Source organism: Pantherophis guttatus, chromosome 3 (assembly GCF_059756535.1).
Source record: "Pantherophis guttatus breed Tessera chromosome 3, ASM5975653v1, whole genome shotgun sequence".
NCBI lineage: Eukaryota > Metazoa > Chordata > Lepidosauria > Squamata > Colubridae > Pantherophis > Pantherophis guttatus.
In genome coordinates, this window is record NC_142065.1 from 40,457,948 (window position 1) to 40,478,022 (window position 20,075).

The 20,075-nt window shown below is 38.6% G+C and overlaps 1 long non-coding RNA gene across 1 annotated transcript in view; it reads right to left on the reverse strand.

Annotated features, from left to right (window-relative positions):
• Positions 1–475: 475 nt before the first annotated feature.
• LOC117664380 (uncharacterized) overlaps positions 476–20,075 on the reverse strand; it is a 138,506-nt gene continuing 118,906 nt past the window's right edge. The window contains exon 4 of the long non-coding RNA XR_004591019.3: positions 476–547. This is a non-coding gene — a long non-coding RNA (uncharacterized LOC117664380). The remainder of the gene's footprint in view (positions 548–20,075) is intronic.

Below are 20,075 nucleotides of genomic sequence, written 5' to 3' on the forward strand. Positions count from 1 at the left end.
GTACAGGTAGTCCTCAATTTACAACAGTTCATTTAGTGACCATTCAAAGTTACAATGGCACTGAAAAAGTAACTTATGACTGTTTTTCAGACTTGTGACCAGTGCAGCATCCCCATAGTTACATGATCAAAATTCATATGCTTGGCAATTGATTCATATTTATGACAGTTGCAATGTCCTGGGGTCATGTGATCAGCTTTTGTGATCTTCTTCTGACAAGCCAACTCAATGGACAAGCCAGTTCACTTAACAACCTTGTTACTAACTGAACAACTGCAGTGATTCACTTAACAACTGTGGCAAGAAAAGTGGTAAAATGGGGGAAAAATCACCTAACAAATGTTCCACTTAGCAATATAAATTTTGGGCTCAAGTCATAAATGGAGAACTACCCATCTTTGATTTTCCATATTGCCCTAGTTTACCTTTAGAATTTCAAGCTTTAAGAAGTACAGTGCTCACCTTTCACTGAAAGCTGTCTTGCTCAAGTCAGAGATAATTGTCTTCTTTCAACTTTTTCTCCCCAAGTAAGGGACTTGTTCTCCCTCTAAGGAAGCAGAAAAATCTAGCTATTATTATATTTATGTGATCTTTAACATTGTCCAAGCTTTGAGAGCTCTTCCAACTATCGCTGTGTATTAGAAAAATTTCTTTCATTGCAGTCTGCTTTGGAATTTAGAATTTATGAGTGAAAGTACAGAAAAATCTGCTGCATGCAAACGTTGTTTTGTTCATTGTAGTTTGTCCAGATTTTATATATAGGATAGACTGCCATTTATACATATATACAGTATGTACATATATTTGCACATTGAAATGCACATACATGCACAGAAACTTAAATAAATAAAATGTTATACAGAAAAGAAACAAAGCTTTCAGAATCTCATTTCCTGGGGTCGATTTTTCACTTTTCCTTTTGATCCAGAGTACATGCAATGATATATGTTGTCAGTATTCATTTTGTTTTAAACAAACCCGAAAAAGAAACAAAGCAAAATTATATATGTACAATAAACCCTCAAGAGTGCAGCATTAAGTGATGATTTGCATATGTAAACTTATCAAGAACTAAATACTGCAGATGTAACTATTATTAAAACAGCTTTAATGAATTGAAACTGGAGCCATGGAATAAAATGTAATTTACTGATAATGCATACCAGTGGTGGCGAACTTCAGGCGAACCAGTAGCAGCAGCGGCGGGAGGCTCCGCCCATTCACCTGGACATCATCACGGACGCTCTGCACACGTACATGCTCATAGTTCCAAACCAGTAGCAGAGGTAAGTAAAACCCACTACTGATGCATACATGTATAAATTAGTTTTCTTATGTGTCACAGATGTAGCTTTAGCCACTTTTTCAGTTAAGATATTTAAAGTTCCCTCTTGACTGATTTGGTCTTTCCCCTTTCTATTCAATAAGAGTCTACCTTCTGTTTTCTTGTTGAAAGAACTAAAGAATTATTGTCATCAATTGTCTTGAACGTTTAATTGTACAGGTATAATGCATGTTTAACAGAAATGTCAGAAAGATTTTAAAAGCATGCAACTAAGAAATAGAAATAAACATGTCTGAAAGAGTGAATTATATACAAACAATATAGCTAAGCCAAGGCAGAGCAACAATGAGCCATTCCATTGGTAGATGGAAAAGAAAAAAACAATGCATTGCTCATTCACTGCACAGAGATGCACACCATTTCATAACAGTTGGCTTTCTAGCAGTGCAGCAAATGGTGGGTGAAATCATTACCCGTTCACATTTGAATCAAAAATAAATAAATAGAAAGTTTTTAAAAAGCATGCCAGGTTTTGAAGTGCTCAATATTTGTTTTATAAAGCAGCAGGTTCTTTATACAAATGATACTACCTTGTTTTGGCGCTATCTTTAATAAATGTAATCTTCCCTTTTAATTGTCCTTTTTAAAGAAATATTTTTTTTAATGTTGTATTGCAGTGTTAACAACCACAGAGACATAGTGGTACCCTAAATTTGCAGACAATTAACTTTTGAATGCATTTTTTTCATGGGGTATTAAAGAAATGTTATGTAATCCAAATCAGTCAGTCAGTCAGTCAATTTCTATACCCGCCCAATTCAAGCAAGTGATGCTATGTTACCAAAGAAGTCTGACATCTATAAGGGTTGAAGTTGGTGAAGTGGGAAGTAGCCTTGCTCAGAAAGAGCAATTATATAAACATGCAAAAAGTGCATTCCAGTCTTAAGAATGAGGGTGGGGGATGGGTGACCAATGCCAAAGGAAAAGGCTTCAGTTTTAAAACCTGGTTTGATTCTTCCCCTGGCAAATTTTCTAGGCAGATATGCCTTCTCTCATCTTCAAATAAACCACATAAATTTGTTAAGCTTCATCTCTTCTATAGTTCTTGAATGTGGGATTGAATCTGTCTAGGGATATGAGAGTAATAACTGTAAAGAGTTTAAAATCTGACACGTTCCTTCAAGGACAACAGCATATACTTGAATAAGATAAGAGAAAGCTTTAAAAAGTAAGACATGGACAACCAGTTTATTGTAGTAGTTAAGGCAGGAAGCTACACTAGGAGACTGTGAGATCTAGTCTTTTCTTAGGCACAAAGCTAGCTGGGTGACCTTGGACGAGTTGCTTGTTCTCAGCCTTAGGAAGGAAGCAATGGCAAATCACCATATCATCAAAACTCAGGACATGTGCAGGCAGTCACAGGAAAGGAGGAGAGGAGAGGAGAGGAAGCACTAGGTGAAAGCAGAGCCAAAACATATTAGAAATACTCATTGTCTGACACACTTCCTATCTCTTCCAAGTAGCAAGCTGTAAGGAATGGATAATTATATCTTGACAAAAGTCTGAACAGATTGCTTGAACAAGAGAAACAAGTGTATGAAATTAGGTCATGGGGCTAAATTTTATTCCACCCTACAATATTTTCATTTGTTAACTCGGTCACCATCTCCTAAATTTTGATTGCTTTTATTGGACTTGGAACCTTGTCTGAATCCTGAATGACAGGTATCTATAAACTATAGAAAGAAGAATTATTCCAATGGATTTTCAAAAAAAAATAGGAGTAAGATTAAATCAGCCTTCTGCAATGATCTGTTTTGATTGAAGCTGAGTATCTAACACATCAAAAGATATGTGGTCAGGAAAGTCCACCTACATTAAACCAAAGGGATGATACAATGAAACCTATGTCTTCCAATAAAGTAATATTGAGATGTTGCTTTGAGAAAGAAAGTTTTTTAAAATGTATTCTGATGTATCACTGTAACAAAAATTCAGTTTACCTTCTGCCAATACTGATAACAGTATCTGTGTCCTAATGACATACAGAATTACAAACTAACCCCCCAAAATTCATTTAACTAGTTAAACTCATTCACATGTTAGCTTATAGTCTTATGTGTTTCTAAAATGGAAAATTGGATTATTTTCATCAATCATATGGGTGAAAAACTCTGGCCTTCAGAAAGAGCATTAAGACCTACCTCTACCAATTGGGATGTGTTAGAATGATATCCAACTGTGGGAATGTTCTTTTTACCTTTCTAACTTTTTAACTTTTCATTCTGTAACTTTACCTTTTAATTTTTTTTAACTTTGTTCTTATTTATGCTTTTATACTATGATATATTTTTATTATAAGACCCAAAATTGTTTAGGTGAGATGGGTAATAGACATGTAACAAATAAGTAAATAAATAAATACAGATAACATCTAGTACGGGGGCAGGTCAACTGTCTTCCAATAATAGAGTGCAATGGCTATAACTGATATTTGACCCCACTTCTTATGATGTAGTCCCGCTCTTGCATCTAATTTGTTTTTCATTTTTAAGCAATGCTAAGGTGGCCCTGTACATGTTTTAATTTAAACTTTATAGGCTTAAATTTACAGTCTTTTTACAGTTTTAGTAGTGTAAAATTATAATCTAGCGTATTTTAATTACAGTGAAATAAAAATTCCTCTCAACTCTGCTCTACCACAAAATACCTTGCAGATTCAAATTGTACCATGGCTTCACTTTAAGCATATTTAAAAAGGTCATTTGATGAAGATTCATATAAATTAGCAATCTTGTTTTCAACTATTGCAAGCCAGATTTTTCAGGAAAACCACACAGCAAGGTCTGAGGGCAACAAACTGTGCCATCAACCACATCTGGACAATTATATTTTAGCTTTGCAAGATGAGCTGTGAATGCTGCCACTTTATTCCATCTGTCACATGGATACTCAGAATGAGACATGTTCAGTTAACTATGGTTTCCCATTTCATCCAAATGGGGGGGAAAATCTTATTAGATTTATATACTATTCCAGTCATCAACTGTTTCTGAGTAGTTTATAGTCATACCATACCTAAACAAAATAAAATATTCCTATGCCAAAGAATCATAAAAACTCATGTAATCATATACACCTACACAGGGAGAATCTAATGATATGAAACCAATTAAGGATTCTAAATCAAGTTTTGTAAATTTGGGGGGGTGTCAGCTTGGAGAATGATTTTATCAAGCACACATTTCTCACAATGCTGTTGTCATTAAATTCTTCTTTTTATGCCAGATTTGGAACTTGTAGTTCAATTATTGGCTTTTTAATCTGTTTAATCTCTTCTTCACAGGAAACGGTTTTAAACATGGCAGTTTCATGCTTATAGCACTATCTTCTTTGAATATATTTAATCTGTTTTTGAAACCATCTAAGTCTGTGGCCACTATAATCATTTTTTCTGGAAGTAAAATGGGAATGTTGGTGATCATAACTTCATAGCATGAAACTTCCATGCCTATCCCCAATAATTTGAACTGACTGGATATGTTAATTCTCCTTATATTGATGCTTATTTCTCTTTACCATTGGACAAAAACAAATTTGCTGTCAGACTAAGAAAAAAAATCATTGCTTGCATGGCAAAAAAACCTCAGTAAAATTTACTTTTAATGAGATTGCGTAGTAATTTATCCATTGTGCTACTTTTATTGAACTTATTTATGTCCATTATACTTTACAGTTTCTATTAGTAGCTGTGAAGTAGCTAATAAAATCCTAGCCTTCCTTTCTGCATGATAACTCCATTCCACCTGGTAAACTGCATAAAAACAGGGAATTAAAAAGATTGAAAATGACCTCACCTACATTATATGGAAATGGGAAACATTGTCAACTGGATCCTCAAAATTGCTCAATGCACTGTATAATATAATATTAATATACTATAATATACTATAGTATATTACTAATAAACTATACTATAATATTAAGATGAAGTACAGCAAATGAGAATGACCTGCCTGCTAGTAGTTGTAGTAAAACGGCTGAAAAGACCTGTTCATCCTGGCCAATCCAGTTCAGGATCTTCTTTCCAAGACAGGAAATCATTACCATTTAGAACATACTTCAACTGATTTTGTATTGCAAAAGTCCTCTTGACAACCCAGAGAATTAGTATGATGTAATTAACTATTAAAGTGTTGAACTAGGACTGGAGATATCTAGGTTCAAACCCCATCATGAAATTGATCCTCTTCGAATCACCATTTTACATTGTATAATTGCTGCGACATTAAAATACCAGGAAGAGAATATATAGCTGTAACTACAGATTATCATGTCAGGGGCTTTGCACTGGATAACAAAAGGGTTGCCTCATCCCTGAATCCCACCAACTTTGATATATTTATGTGATGGAAATATATAGTCCTCCTCTCTTTGAAATCTAAGACACCAGGGTCTTATCCAGTAGTGGGATTCAGCCAGTTTGCACCACTTCGGGAGAACTAGTTGTTAACTTTCTGAGCAGTTTGGTGAACTGGTTGTTGGAAGAAATCATTAGGGCAGAGAACCGGTTGTTAAATTATTTGAATCCCACCACTGGTCTCATCCCATATCATGCAGAGGGGTACTTGCATTCCGGCAAATGTAGCTACAGCTGTCCTTCATATCTCCATGCATACTCCTTCCCATCGTTCCAGTCCACGTGAAAATTGATTTCCCTTTCCAGGGTTTGCTTTCTAATTTTTAAAATATTTACACCAACCTTCCCTAAAACCAATACTTGCAATCTGCCACCCCATTTTACTAGTGATGTTTTGTAAACATTTTCTGCCTATGTGAAATACTTACTATGTTTACATGCATCCTTAAGCTAAACAATTCAGTTAATGAATGCACAACCATATTATACTCCGTGACCTGCATTTCTTTAACCAGTCTTATTATGTCATCCAAATCCAAAATTCCCACTACCGGGTTTTCAGTGAACCAAAATTATAGCCTTTAAAATACAAATGCATCCATTTAATGAGCACTAAAAGGCATTCACTTAGAGAAGGCTGGTATAAATTTTTAAAAACAATAGATAACAAGCCCTCAAAATATCCAGGTCATCATCAACATTATTATCACCATCACCACCACTAATGGATGTATTAAGGGAATGGAAATTTTTGGATCCCCATTCATGCTGCATTTAGAAGGTATTGAACTTTATACCTTTTTTAATGAAAAGATCTGCCATATTCAGGCAGTAATATGTATGTCCTAACCCTCCTGCTCATTCTACTGAGTCCTGTCACGTCTGTCCTAGTTGCTTAACAGTGAAGTACACTTTTTTTTTAAAAAAAGAAGACAATATTTTGAAGAAGGCTAGTACATATATAGCTCAATACACACCCACAGTTTGTCACCCATCTTATTGTACTCATTGTTACTAGAATAAGCCATTCAAAACACGTGATGTTCCATTCTATAGCTTTTAGATCAGTGTTTCTCAACCTTGGTAGCAGCGCTGGCTGGGGGATTCTGGGAGTTGAAGTCCACCCATCTTCAAGCTACCAAGGTTGAGAAACACTGGTTTAGATCCAAAATTTCCAAGAATGGTTAAGATAGAATATCATTAAGAAGCTAAGCAATACCAACAGAAAAAGCTGGGGTTTTTTTGCCCCAGAATATATTTTAAAACCTTACTTTTGTTCACCGATCTCTGGATTCAGAAGCATGAGTATAACTTTAAAATGCTGTGACACACGTATGATTTTTAATGTCTAAAAATGCCTTCAGGAATTACGTTGAGATCAGCATGGGATCATATAAAAACTGTTAAAAGGGGGGAAAAGTGTTTTCCCCAAGCCCTAGCTGGTTTCACAATTCACAGCCAACTGTGCATTAAATCCTCAGCTCAGCCTTACATATAAACTGTTCGTTTTAGGTTCCTTCTAAGTGAGGCTATCATTCACTCTTATAACTATAATATAAGGTTGTCAAAAAGCTTCCAAACAAGCCACTGTGATATGGCACGGGCAGTTAACCTTTATCAATCCTCTTAGGTAACATTAGATTGGTCTGTATAATACATTATTTTTGTAATTATTCAGATCAGTTGTTTCTGAGGACACTGCTACTCTGCAGGAAGGAAAGCAGAACTCCCAAATAAAGGAAGGAGGGGGGGGAAGCAGAAACAAGCCTTGAAATAAATAAAGCAAAACGAGAACTCACCCCCTCACATGCAAGTACTATAGGTATGAGGTTGCAAACATTTCAGAGAAGCTCCTTGCAGGGAAATTAAAAAGAAATAAAACTCCAAGGGACTCAAGTTGATTCAAAGAGAAATGTATTTAATTTAATTTTGGAGACAACTCATGTTTAAGAGCACCAACCTGGGACAAATGTATTGAATAATTGATCATCCAAGTTTTGCAAGAAAGAAAAGATGAGGAACACATTTTTAAAAAGAATTCTTAAAAAGTGAAAGAAGGGGGGGGGGAAGAGAGGAATGAAAGGAGAGAAAGAGGGAAACTAACCATTTAAAGTAAAAGACCCATACCCTGCTACTGCCTTTCTGTATTTATGTGCCTGGAATCAGGGTTCACTATAGAATAACCACTGAGCAGAATCTGAGAGTGCAGCTGTCCTATAATGCCGTAAAGCAGCCTCTCTCCAACTAATGCCTTCCAGATTACTTGGATGATCATCTACAGTCATTAAAATACAGCCATTGATTCTACTGGCTGTGGATGGTGACAATTCAGATCCAATGCATCTTGAAGATACCAAGTTGGAGCACAGCTGTCCTGTAGCAGTGTGTCAAATTAGGATATGCTCCACAAAAGTACCTAAAATACTAGGGAAGTAAGTCTTGTTTTACTGCCAGAAAATCCCAAGGGCTTTTCACTGGATTTCTTGATTTTCATGTTCTTGGACATTTTTTTCTTTTCCTATTCTATTATATAAAAAAGAGAAGAGGGTTGCATAAGGTAGTGCCCTGTTTTCTTCCTTCTCATAAAGTAACAGAACTGAAATACTTTATTTACTTATTATTTGTAAAGTTATCTCTGAGTTATTTGGCCCAGAAAAAAAACATCAAAATTGAGTTACACACATTTCTTTAAACTAACAGCAAGATTAGAACTATCCTAAAAGCAGAGAAGAAAATGAAGATATTTAAAACCACTGAAAAGCCATGTTGATCATAAAAGTTTAATCAATCCATTTAATAATAAAGAAGTCAAGTCTAACTTTTCACCAAAAATTCCAAAACTATAGAACCTCCACCTTACAGTATCACTGTTTCTTAACAATGTCAGTGGTGGGAGAAATATATAAAAATAACTCTAAGGAAAATCTAAAACCTTTGGGAGACTCATCTTTGATCAATCAGACTTTCTGACATCCTGAATTCCAAATTCTGTTGGTGAAGACCAGCTCTCAGTTTCTCATCTTGTTCAAAATCTTCTGCCTCCACCTGGAGGCACCTGGTCTTTTTCACCACCCCAGGATTAATGAACAAGCAGAACAGATTTAACAATAAGTAGGAAACAGGAAATGAGAAGGTTAGGTTGTCAGAGAGAATTTATGAAGAAAAATGCAAGTGAAAAGGGAATAGAGATACTTTTCAAATGAAGTTGTGTGAATGCATCTGTTGAAGCAGTGACTGTTAACAAGGAGGGTCTACATCTATGATCTGTCTACATGTTATCTTCCAAAGCAGACTTGCTGGAAGCTAGGCAGATTGGAATTATAAGAATTGAGGAATAGATTGGAATTGAGGAATGGATTGAGAAAAGAGCTTGCTATCAGATTGAATTTAGAGAGAGTGTGACAAGATAGGAGAAAACACTAGTCACAAATCAGCTTCATTGATTAGGTCCTGTGCTTCCCAGGATCATCCTTGGAATACTCAGTTTAATTATGATTTTTAATTTGGTAGATTTTTTTAGTAGGGGTGGGAAAGTGGTCACTAAGATTTGACCACAACTGGATGGCACATAATCAGTCAATCAAGTGCTAAGGTTATATTGTGTAAGATGTGTGACCATGCACATCTTTTAAATAAATCAATAAACAATGCGAGCCAAGATTCATAAACCCACTTTAGATCTTAGATTATGATATTAATTTATTGATTCCAGGTTAATGTAATTTCTCAAGGCAACTATAAGACAAAGTTCAACTTTGCTAGTCAACATCACTAGTAAAATTCCTACCAATTGTAGTTGCCAAACATGTCCCGCATGTTAAAGTAATAGTGTTATCACATTTTTCCCTGCCTAAATCTGTAATGAATTGTGGACCTTCTAAGCTACATCTCTTGACAAGAGGAAATTTGAGATGTCCTGCATGTCAGCCAAAAATGTACAAAGAATTACAAGATAGGCCTGAAAAATGTCACTTGCTGACAGCTTATTCTTAAAATGCATAAGATACTAGTAATAACAAGAATTTAGACAACAATTTAATGTTTTCCCAAAGAGGGGAGAAGAAAGCTTTCTTACACATAACTTTGAAACATTTTTTTCTTTTTTCCTGAAACCATTAGACCTAATAGTTTTACTGCTAAGGTTGTTCCTGCACTATAAGTAGAGAATTTTTCATTTTCTAAGACTCACAGATTCAAAGAATGATAAACTTTGGTGCAATTTAGGCTCTGAAATGAAGGAGGCTTTTCCTCCCCTATCAATAGCTTGACTTAAACAGATTCTTTATCTGTTGCAAACATGCAATGGAATTTAAGTTCTTGCTTTTCTTGCCCTGCCCCTGTGAAATAAAATTTTGTCAAGGAGTGATAGCAGCTTAGATTCAGGTTAGTTTTTCTTCTTTAGATAAATAATGTTTTTGTCTAGAGATTGCTTTGTATCACATTCCCCAGTCTTGCTGATTGTCAGTCTATTTCATTCCCATGACAAAGGTTGTGCAAAGAACAGAGGATGTACCAAACTAAGTCTTTGTAACAACAGATGGAGAGATAACAAGTGAGACCAGTAACAAACTAATCCATCCTACCTTATAAAGTGCCAGACTCATAGTCCTTGCTACGCCTTGGATCAAGGTCAAGAGAACTATAGATGTTTCATGATAGTCAATTAAATCTGTCTGTGGATAAGATTAAACTTCTGTTGCCCTCAATAGGATATCTATTTAACAGAGTGTACTGTAACCACCTATTCTACTTACTGGAGCCTCTAAGGTATTAGCACTATTACACTGCTGTCCTTTAAAAGACAATTCTGAATCTCACAAAAGTTCAAGGAAAGCAAGACAGCATGTTTGATGAAATTGTATCAGGCTGATTTCTTTTCCCATGCCCTCTGTTGACTTCTCTACCACACTTTCTGGCTGACATTCAGGAAATGGCATTAAGATTATCAAGATGTATGAAGGTTTTATGTTATACCAACATGCATGTGAGTACACACAAACCCACATATATATTTAACATAAACATATATTTAAAGTTTTTATTGTTTTTTCCCCTAAAAAAATAGAATTTTAATTATGATGTGTTTTATGAATTGTAAGCCACTCAGAATCATTGACTGGGATGGGTGGCCATAGAAATTGAACAAACAAACAAACAAACAAACAAACAAACAAACATGCAATATTAACTGCTGCAGCCTGACATATTTCCAAAGATTTGACAATGTTAGTTTCAGGTCTACAATTAGCTGTGGAAGTTCAATTCAGTTATGGCTGTACTTACCCTTTTAAGTTGTGTCTGTCATTAAGCAGGTCATCAAGTGACCAACCCAAACTTTACAACATTGTTTTGTGATGATTGTTAAGTGAACCCATTGTTCTCAACATTTTCTCCCATCCTGCTTAATATGAACACAAATTTGCTGGGTCGAGTTATTCATTAATTTGGAGTTTGATATCACCAGTAAACTGATAGTACCCTATTTTTTCTTTCAGCCAAGTGAGGCTATTGAGGTTCTGCCCAGTGATAGGTTTCAAATTTTTTTACTACCGGTTCTGTGGGTGTGGCTTGGTGGGCATGGCAGGGGAGGGATACTGTAAAATCTCCATTCCCACCCCACTCCAGTGGAAGGATACTGTAAAACCTCCATTCCCTCCCCAATCCAGGGGAAGGTTACTGCAAAATCCCCATTTCCTCCTGATCAGCTGGGACTTGGGAGGCAGAGAATAGATGGGGGCAGGGCCAGTCAGAATTTTTACTACCAGTTCTCTGAACTACTCAAAATTTCTGCTGGTCAGAACCTGCTGAAACCCACCTCTGGTCCTGCCCCAGTGAGGGCCTGTTGCCTGGGGAGGAGCCAGAGGTAGTATTCAGCAAGTTCTGACCAGTTCTGAGAACTGGTAGAGGAAATTTTGAGTAGTTCGGAGAACCAGTAAATGCCACTTCTGACTGGCCCCACCCCATCTATTCTCTGCCTCCCGAGTCCCAGTTGATCGAGAGGAAATGGGGATTTTACAGTATCTTCCCCTGCCATGCATCAAGCCATGCCATGCCCACCAAGCCATGCACACAGAACCAGTAGTAAAAAAATTTGAATCCCACCACTGGGAGGAACCCATTCCAAACAAATCCTACCAAGAATCAGATATTGTGTAGATATTATTCCTCCCTGAATGTGATGACTCTTCATCCATATTCTTGGATGGGGTAGCACTTCCTCACTTAAGAGTGGTATAGAATTTGGGGGTTTCTTGGACTCGCAGCTCCTGCTCAAAGAGCAAATGGCAGATATGGCCAAGAAGCCCTTTGCATAGATTTCTTTTGTGTACCAGTCATCTCCTTCCTGGACTGGGGGGGGGGCTCATGCCACTCATGCTCTAGACCAGGGCTGTCAAACTCAAGGCCTGGGGGGCAGATCCAGCCCGTGAAGTGCTTAGATCTGGCCTGTGGGGCCAGAAACAGCAAAGGACCAGCCTGCGGTGCATCTGCCAACAAAAACAGAGCTCTGTTTTCATTGGGAGGGTTGCAGGAGGCCATTGCAGCCGAAAACGGACCTCAGGAGCCCATTTTCATTGGCAGAGTACTCGGGCCACCCCCACAACACAAGTGACATCGAGCCACGCCTCCATACCCCCAAGGTCAAACACAATCCTGGTGCGGCCTTCAATGAAATCAAGTTTGACATCCCTGCTCTAGACACTTTAGGTCTCAGCCACTGCAGTCTCAAGTTTGCAATGTGCTTTACATGGGGCTACCCTGGAAAATCACTTGGAGGTTTCAACTAGTCCAGAATGCAGTGGTTCAGGCAGTGATGGGCATGTGTAATTATAAAACCTTACATGGCATGAGGTCAGATGGATGAGGTCATTTGTTGGGCATGCTTGTTAATTTTGTTTTTATCTCTATCTTGTTTTCACATCCCAACTTGCTTTGATTTGCATTGGCTTTAGGGTATTATATTCTGAGCTCTTCAGAGTCAGTTGGACCCTGCCTGTGCATAAATAGAATTAAATAAATAAGTGCTAGCTGGGGATGAGGGAGATCATAATCCAGTATTTGTAATCCAGGCTGTTCTAGATTATCTTCATGAAAAAGAATCCTGTTTGTAGTAACATGAATGTTCTGTCCAGAACTTTAAATCTGGAATGTCACTTTATTCAAATTACACCTTTGATATAGCATTTCTTAAATGATTTACATGTGAGCGTGAACATGTGTAAAAGCATTTTAAAAAGTATTTGAATGCAATCTGGTAGAAGGGTAAATGTGTACAATATATTTATAAATATATTCATGTGTCTTTTGTCTCAAAGATGTGCAGGTTTTAACATTCTGTTAGCTACAGGTTTGTGATTAGATTGAGGCTATTATGAGTCAGAAATAAGAATTAGTAATCATTGCCTGTGGAGATGGACACTCCCATAGACTTCTCTGCAATCCCAGTTAAAGCACTCCATTATGCTGCGCCTTCTACAGAAAATCAATTTCTTGTTAATACCTTTAACACTCATGGAACTTAGCACTCAGAGCACATCGAGGGAGGAAGGGAGTGGGGTGGGGTGGCAATTTGACTGGGACTACAGCAGTGATAAAATGGAGAAGCTTTGTCATCTTCCCTATTGTGGGCCTGGCCCTCTGCCGAGAGTACTCTTTTGCATTCAAGACACCTCAGAGAAGAGTGAGGGGGACATTTTCATATAAACAAGCAATTTTACAAACAGACATCTGTGGCATAAAACCTAAATTACAGCCTTCTGTGAGGTAGCATCCACCTAGAAGGAAGCGTTATTGCATGCCCTTTCAAAAGGGGAGAACATTTTGTGTAATAAAAGTCAATTTGTGAGGGTCATTTCACAAGCTGTGGCAAAAGGAGAGGTGTCCTCATTTCCATTATGGGTGAACCACATCTTTTGTGTAACGTTTTCAAAATATTCACATCTCTGAAACACACATACTAAGCCAATCTGGCCAAAAACAGATTTTTTTTTCAGCATGGTTGCTTAATGTTTTAAAAAATGCATATGCCTGAACTATTTTAAATAGCTCAGATGGAATATATAGCACTTTTGTTTAAAAGGGAGGAGTTAATGAAGTGTAATCCAAACCCTGTTTAGGTGATCCATGTAATGATCTGTTCTAATGCATAAGCAAAGACATTGACTAATGGAAGGTTTCCTGATTTAAGAAGTACAAGGAGATTGAGGAAAGTTCACCTTCCCAGAAAAACAAAAATATAAGATCATCCTGCAATTATTGGCAGAAGCAGCTGAGACTGCAATCAAGTTTGGATTGTAAACAAGTGCATTAAAACATCATTTCTTTAGTCTTAGTTTGCTAAGGAAGCAAAAATTGGCTAGGTTCAAACAAAATAAACCACTAATTTTGTTTTATAAAGCACAATCACCCAGTTTGCAGAGTGTGAAATGTGTAGGATGATGGATAAACCTACTACAGTGGTACCTTGGTACTCAACTGCTTTGAAACTCATCAAATGTAATGATCAATGCAGTTTGATGTGAAAATGTTGTCCCAGTACTCATTATTTATTTGGTACTCAATGCACAGGCTAAAACTTATCAGTGTCAGCTGTACATTATTCCTTATGGGAAAAATTTCTTTGGTATTTGGATCCTGGGAATATCACAGACTTAGCTGTCATCTTATTATGTTCTGTAGTAAGGTAAATATAGGGTTTTTTTTTTCCCACTTATAATGCAATATGGGTTAATTGACCTACATTGTACAGATATTACAAATTTTAGAAGTCCAGGCTGATGTAATACAAATAATCCATTGATGTGAGAGCAGCTGTTTGTACGTAACTTTTCAATGAAATATGTGATGATTTTGAATATAAATGTAAGAAATCTTGCCATGGGAAACAGTGGATTAAAAAAAAAAATAAGGAGATTTTGAAGGCTGGACAATAGCAACAACCAGAAAAAGATTATAAAGGTGAAGAGACCCACATGTATAGAATGGAAAGGAGTATTTTAACTTTAGAAGAATTCAAGAATATCTACACTCAGATATTTCTCTTAAGATTGCTGTCATAACAATGGAGATACAAGAGGATAAAATTTATAACCAGGCTATTTTGAATATGGATTTTAAAATGAGAAGATACAAGAATTATATCGAAAAAATTTACAAAAGATTTACAACAGCTAATCTATATAAATAAAAATGTAAATGTCCGTTTGTACATAACCGCACATCTCTGAAAGTTCTTCACCGATTGCTTTCAAATTTTGACACAACGTTGCATTCGACTACGGGCATGTTTCTATATACCTATATTATATACATGTCACACCTTTGACAGGTAAAAACCATGAAAAACATTGGAAAACATTGAAAGACATTGACAAACATTGATATTGTACCTTTACAGGGAGGATACATGTGGGTGTGGCTTACTGACAGTGGTGGGATTCTGGGGGTTCTAGGGGGTTTGGCCGAACCCTTTGTTAAATTGCTGGCTCGCCCCGCCCCTTGCCCCGCCCCTCCACACTACTATTTATTGCCAATAAATGGGGCGGGCAAGCCAGCAATTTAACAAACGGTTCGGTGTTTTTTTGTTATTTATTGGCCCCGCAGCACACCGAACCATTTGTTAAATTGCTGGCTTGCCCGCCCCTTGCCCTGCCCCGCCTCGCATCCGCGCGGCATCAGCCTACCTTAACCCAGGGCTGGGCAATTGTGGCTCTTTTACAACGTTTGGACTTCAACTCCCGCCTAGCCCATTCTGGGGAATTGTGGAGAATTCTGGGAGTTGAAGTCCACAAGTCTTAAAGCTGCCAAGGTGGGAGACATCAAGCATGAAGCTGGCCAAGTATCCTCCTTGAAAGACAACAGTTGAACATCAGGAGAGCTGTAAGAGGGCAGGGCTACATTTGGAAATTTTCGCATTTTTGCAGGTGGTGCATTACGATCTAGTGTCTGCAATGGAGAGCAAAATCCGGCATATTTGCAGGACAAGGCAGCCCTCATCTCCTGTCGCTTGGGACTCGGAGCGGTAAACAGCGTCTGGTTCGGGGAGCAGCCGGATTTTGCTCTCCATTGCTCTCTTGGCCCCCTGCAAGCTCTCGTCTCTCGAGGAGCGCTCCCTGAAGTGGCGCGGGAAACTTTGGTTGGGCTTCTTGAGAGACGAGAGCTTGCAGGGAGCCGAGAGAGTAATGGAGAGCAAAATCTGGCTGCTCCCCGAACCAGACGCTGTTTACCGCTCCGAGTCGGCAGGAAACACGCCGCAAATATACCGAGGTGGTTTTTTTGCTCTCCGTTGCAGACACCAGATCGGCCCCCTGCAAGAGAATGAGAGAGAGAGAGTGGGGGAGAGAGAGAGAAAGAGAAAGAGGGGCAGAGAGAGAAAGAGAATGAGAGAAAGGGGGACAGAAAGAGAAAGGGGGAGAGAGAAAGAGTGGGGGAGACAGAGAAGGGGGAGAGAAAGAGAATGAGAGAGAAAGTGGGGGGAGAGAGGGAGAGAAAGGGGGAGAGAGAATGAGAGAGAGAGTGGGGGAGAGAGGGAGAGAAAGGGGGGAGAGAAAGAGAATGAGAGGGAAAGAGTGGGAGGGAGAGAGAAAGAGGGGGGAGAGAAAGAGAGAATGAGAGGGGGGAGAGAGAGAGAAAGAGGGGGAGAGTGCCTGAAGGACCCTATCCCATCACTGGGAGTCCAGGTGCTTCAGCAAGCGACGTGCTGGATTCGTATTAGTGGTCCACGAAATTTAAAATTATGAACTTGGTGGTCCCTGAGGTCCAAAACGTTGGGACCCCTGCTCTGGAGGATTTAAGTAGCTTAATTGTGCTTGCTTGCCAATACCAGAATTACAGAGTTGGAAGGGACCTTTGGAGGTCTTCTACTCCAGAGATCTCCAACTTTGGCAATTTTCTCTGCCTGGGCCTGATGCTTCCTGAGAGGCAGGGGGTCTCTCTGAATGGGACCCCCTCCCCAAAAGGCTGGCCCCAAAGCCCTAGCTCAGAGGTCTTCAAACTTTGCAGCTTTAAGACTTGTGGACTTCAACTCCCAGAATTCTCTAGCTAGCATAGCTGGCTGGGGAATTCTGGGAGTTGAAGTCTGCCAGGCTTAAAGTTGCCAAGGTTGGAGATCTCTGGACTAGAAGATAAATGATGACCTGTCAGAAATCACTTTTTTCAGCCCTCTGAGTAGTCCCTATGTGCATATGGACTACTCAGAGGGCTGAAAAAGTTATTTTTGACCGGTCCTCGCACTTTTGACCAGTCCTTGAACTTACGACTGTCCTCACATTTTACGTTTTGCGCCCTATCTTATCACCGTGGTGAAGAGAAGTAGTGGTGAAATGATTGGCACGGTTGTTAAGAATGCTGCAATGAGTATAAATGTGAGGATGGTCATAAGTGCGAGGACCAGTCAAAAGTGCGAGGATCAGTCAGAAATGACTTTTTTCAGCCCTCTGAGTAGTCCCTATGCACATAGGCACGCCCACCCCGTCACATGATCAGCTAGTCACGCCTAGTCACATGACCAGCTAGCCACACCCACCCAGTCACATGACCACCAAGCCACACCCCCAACTAAGCCACACCCACAGAACCGGTTGTTAAAAAAATTGAATCCCACCACTGCTTACTGATGATGGCTAACGAGCCAGAAATAGATCTATATAAGTCTCTCACTAAGCAGCATAGGGCAGCATAAGGCCTGCTGGCTGCCAGAAGAAAAAAGCCCAGAATCTCCACTGAGCTAGGGCTGTAGAAAAATCTTGATTACGTAGGAAAAACCTGGCTAAAAGAAAAACACACATAAAACCTACGAAAAGTAAGAATATATACACACATACACATAGACACACACACACATATATATAAAGTAAGAAAGTCATATATATATCTGCTAAAGAGTACTATAACATGATTTCTTCTTTAAAGAGCTGATAACTTTGTCATGGGAAGGTTCTGCTTCTGACGAAGTAAATAATCATATTGAGTGTTTTCAATGTACTCATTACATCAAATCTATTTGTTCCATGTCATCATTTTCAAGCATTCTCAGGCTTTCCTTATGTAAATGCCTGTCTACAGGCAGTGATGGGGTTGATGAGCTACTGAATTGAAAATAAATCTAAACAATGTTTGCATAAATCCATAGTGTAAAAGTTTACTGCAATAAATACTGGTTGACATGTCTAGTTAGCTTGAATATGGTTTAACATTGAACAGTTTCACAAAAGAGAAGTTAATCTTGCCCAGAAACAGTACAGAGACGAAGATAGTGAAGGTATTGCTATTATTGCAGCTGCTTCCTTTTTTCTACGTGAAGATAAGGGAAAACCTAAGTTTCATTAGTGCAGAGATGAAAACACTCGAGATCCCCACTGACTCTCATAAAATCAAACTGTTGAAGGAGGTGGATAGAGGAGACATCTATTCATGCTTTCCAACTGCTCCAGCTCTTCTACAGATCACATAGTGATCAGATCAGCTGTAAGCTGATATAGTGCATGTGGAGATGGTTATATTGGTGGACTAGCTAGCATGTTATAGAGTTCCTATTCAATTTAAGGTAACCAAAATACCATAGATTGTTCTTAAACAGAGCTCTGGGTTTAGTCCATGTAGAATTTCAATAACAATACCAGCTCTTTGGGTATGGAAAGAAGATGGTAATCACTGGAGTTACAAGATCAGGCTATAGTTATCCTGTTATTTTCTCAGTGACAGTGTGAAAGATCATTACTGTATTCCAGGCTACTTGAGCTCCTTATCTTTCCTTCATTCACTTCTTACTGACACAAAATATGCTGTTCAAGGAGTATTTTTTTTTTATCAGACAAGGAGAGAGACATGAGTGAGGTGCCATTTAATCAAATGCTACATTCACCCGTACATCACTCAGGCAGTTGGTGTTGAATTCCATACCAGCTTATCGCTGGCTCAACCTGAGTCTGGCTCACTTCCAGATGCTTCCTACACCATCATCTCCCCCTCCCTCCTCATATACGATAGGAAAGTAGACAACATTGTACATGGATTGGCTAACACAATCCAGGCCAGTTATGCATGATAAGCTTTTAAATTGCTGTTAATGTATGGCTAAAACTAAGTATATAGTATATTGTTGTGATGATTGGAACAATATACCACATTCAGTACTGCCTATTTTGTACATCAAATCTGTCCACATTATCAGATATCTATAGCTCAATGTTATTCATACAAAACAATTCTGATCTCTAAGCTGGAGGCAACTTCAGATTCTTTGTAAATTAAGGTGACCTTTACAAAGCATCTCTTATGATTGGTGGCATTTTCAGCCCATTGCGCATGCTACAGATTGCATTCCAAAATGTGGGCAGTGCTAGGACAAAAATGTAATTTTGCTTAATGTAATTTTAAAATTAAAATTAATAATTAATAGGACTCTCTTTATGTATGTAATAAAAAAATCTAATTGAAATTTATTGAGGTAAGATTCAGCTGAAATTGAAAACCTTGTGGAGACACTGGAACTTCTCAGTGTCATACTGGGGATTCAGAGGTCATATAATCAGAATGATAAGTAGTGAGTATGACAGAAAAGTTGCCATGTAAAACATGAGAATATTACCTTCCAGTACTTGAATGAATACTTTAGAGATTTAGGCTATCATGAAGAAATAATGTGATCTTTGTAGTAGTAGAAATAGGCAATTGCTTCTAAACTATTGTGAAAAATTGATTATGCAAATTTCCAACATTTTGAAGCTTAACGTGATTTAAAAAGCAAAGAAACATCTCCAAAACAGCTCTAACATTTAAGAAATAAATCAAAACTTCCAATGACATCTATATATGGATGGATCCTGATAGGTTCCAGATGGAGCTTGGGCCATTTCCTGAGGCTCTGACTCATGGCTCGGCTGAGGAGCTGGTGGCTGCCTGGGATAGGGCGGCCGCTGACGCTTTGGACCGAGTCGTGCCTGTGCGGCCTCTGACCTGTCGCCGAGTCTACCTGGCTCCTTGGTTCTCCGAGGAGCTGAGGGAGATGAAGTGCCAGAAAAGACGCCTAGAGAGCAGTTGGAGATCTAGTCGCTCCGAACCCGACCAAACACTGGTAAGATCTCATATTAAGACTTATCTAGTGGCGATAAAAGCGGCAAAATGTAACTATTTTTCCGCTCTTATCGCATCAGCAGATAATCGCCTAGCCGCCCTGTTTAGGGTGACCCACTCCTTCCTCCATCTGGGAGCATGGGAGGATCCCTTGCAGGGTTGTGCTGAGGATTTTGTCCAGTATCTGCACGATAAAATCACTCAGATTTGGGAAGGCTTAGTCTCTGACTGGGTAGGTACAGACGGGATGATGGGTGTCGGTCTTGAGACTGTCATTTGGGAGGAGTTCGACCCTGTTGC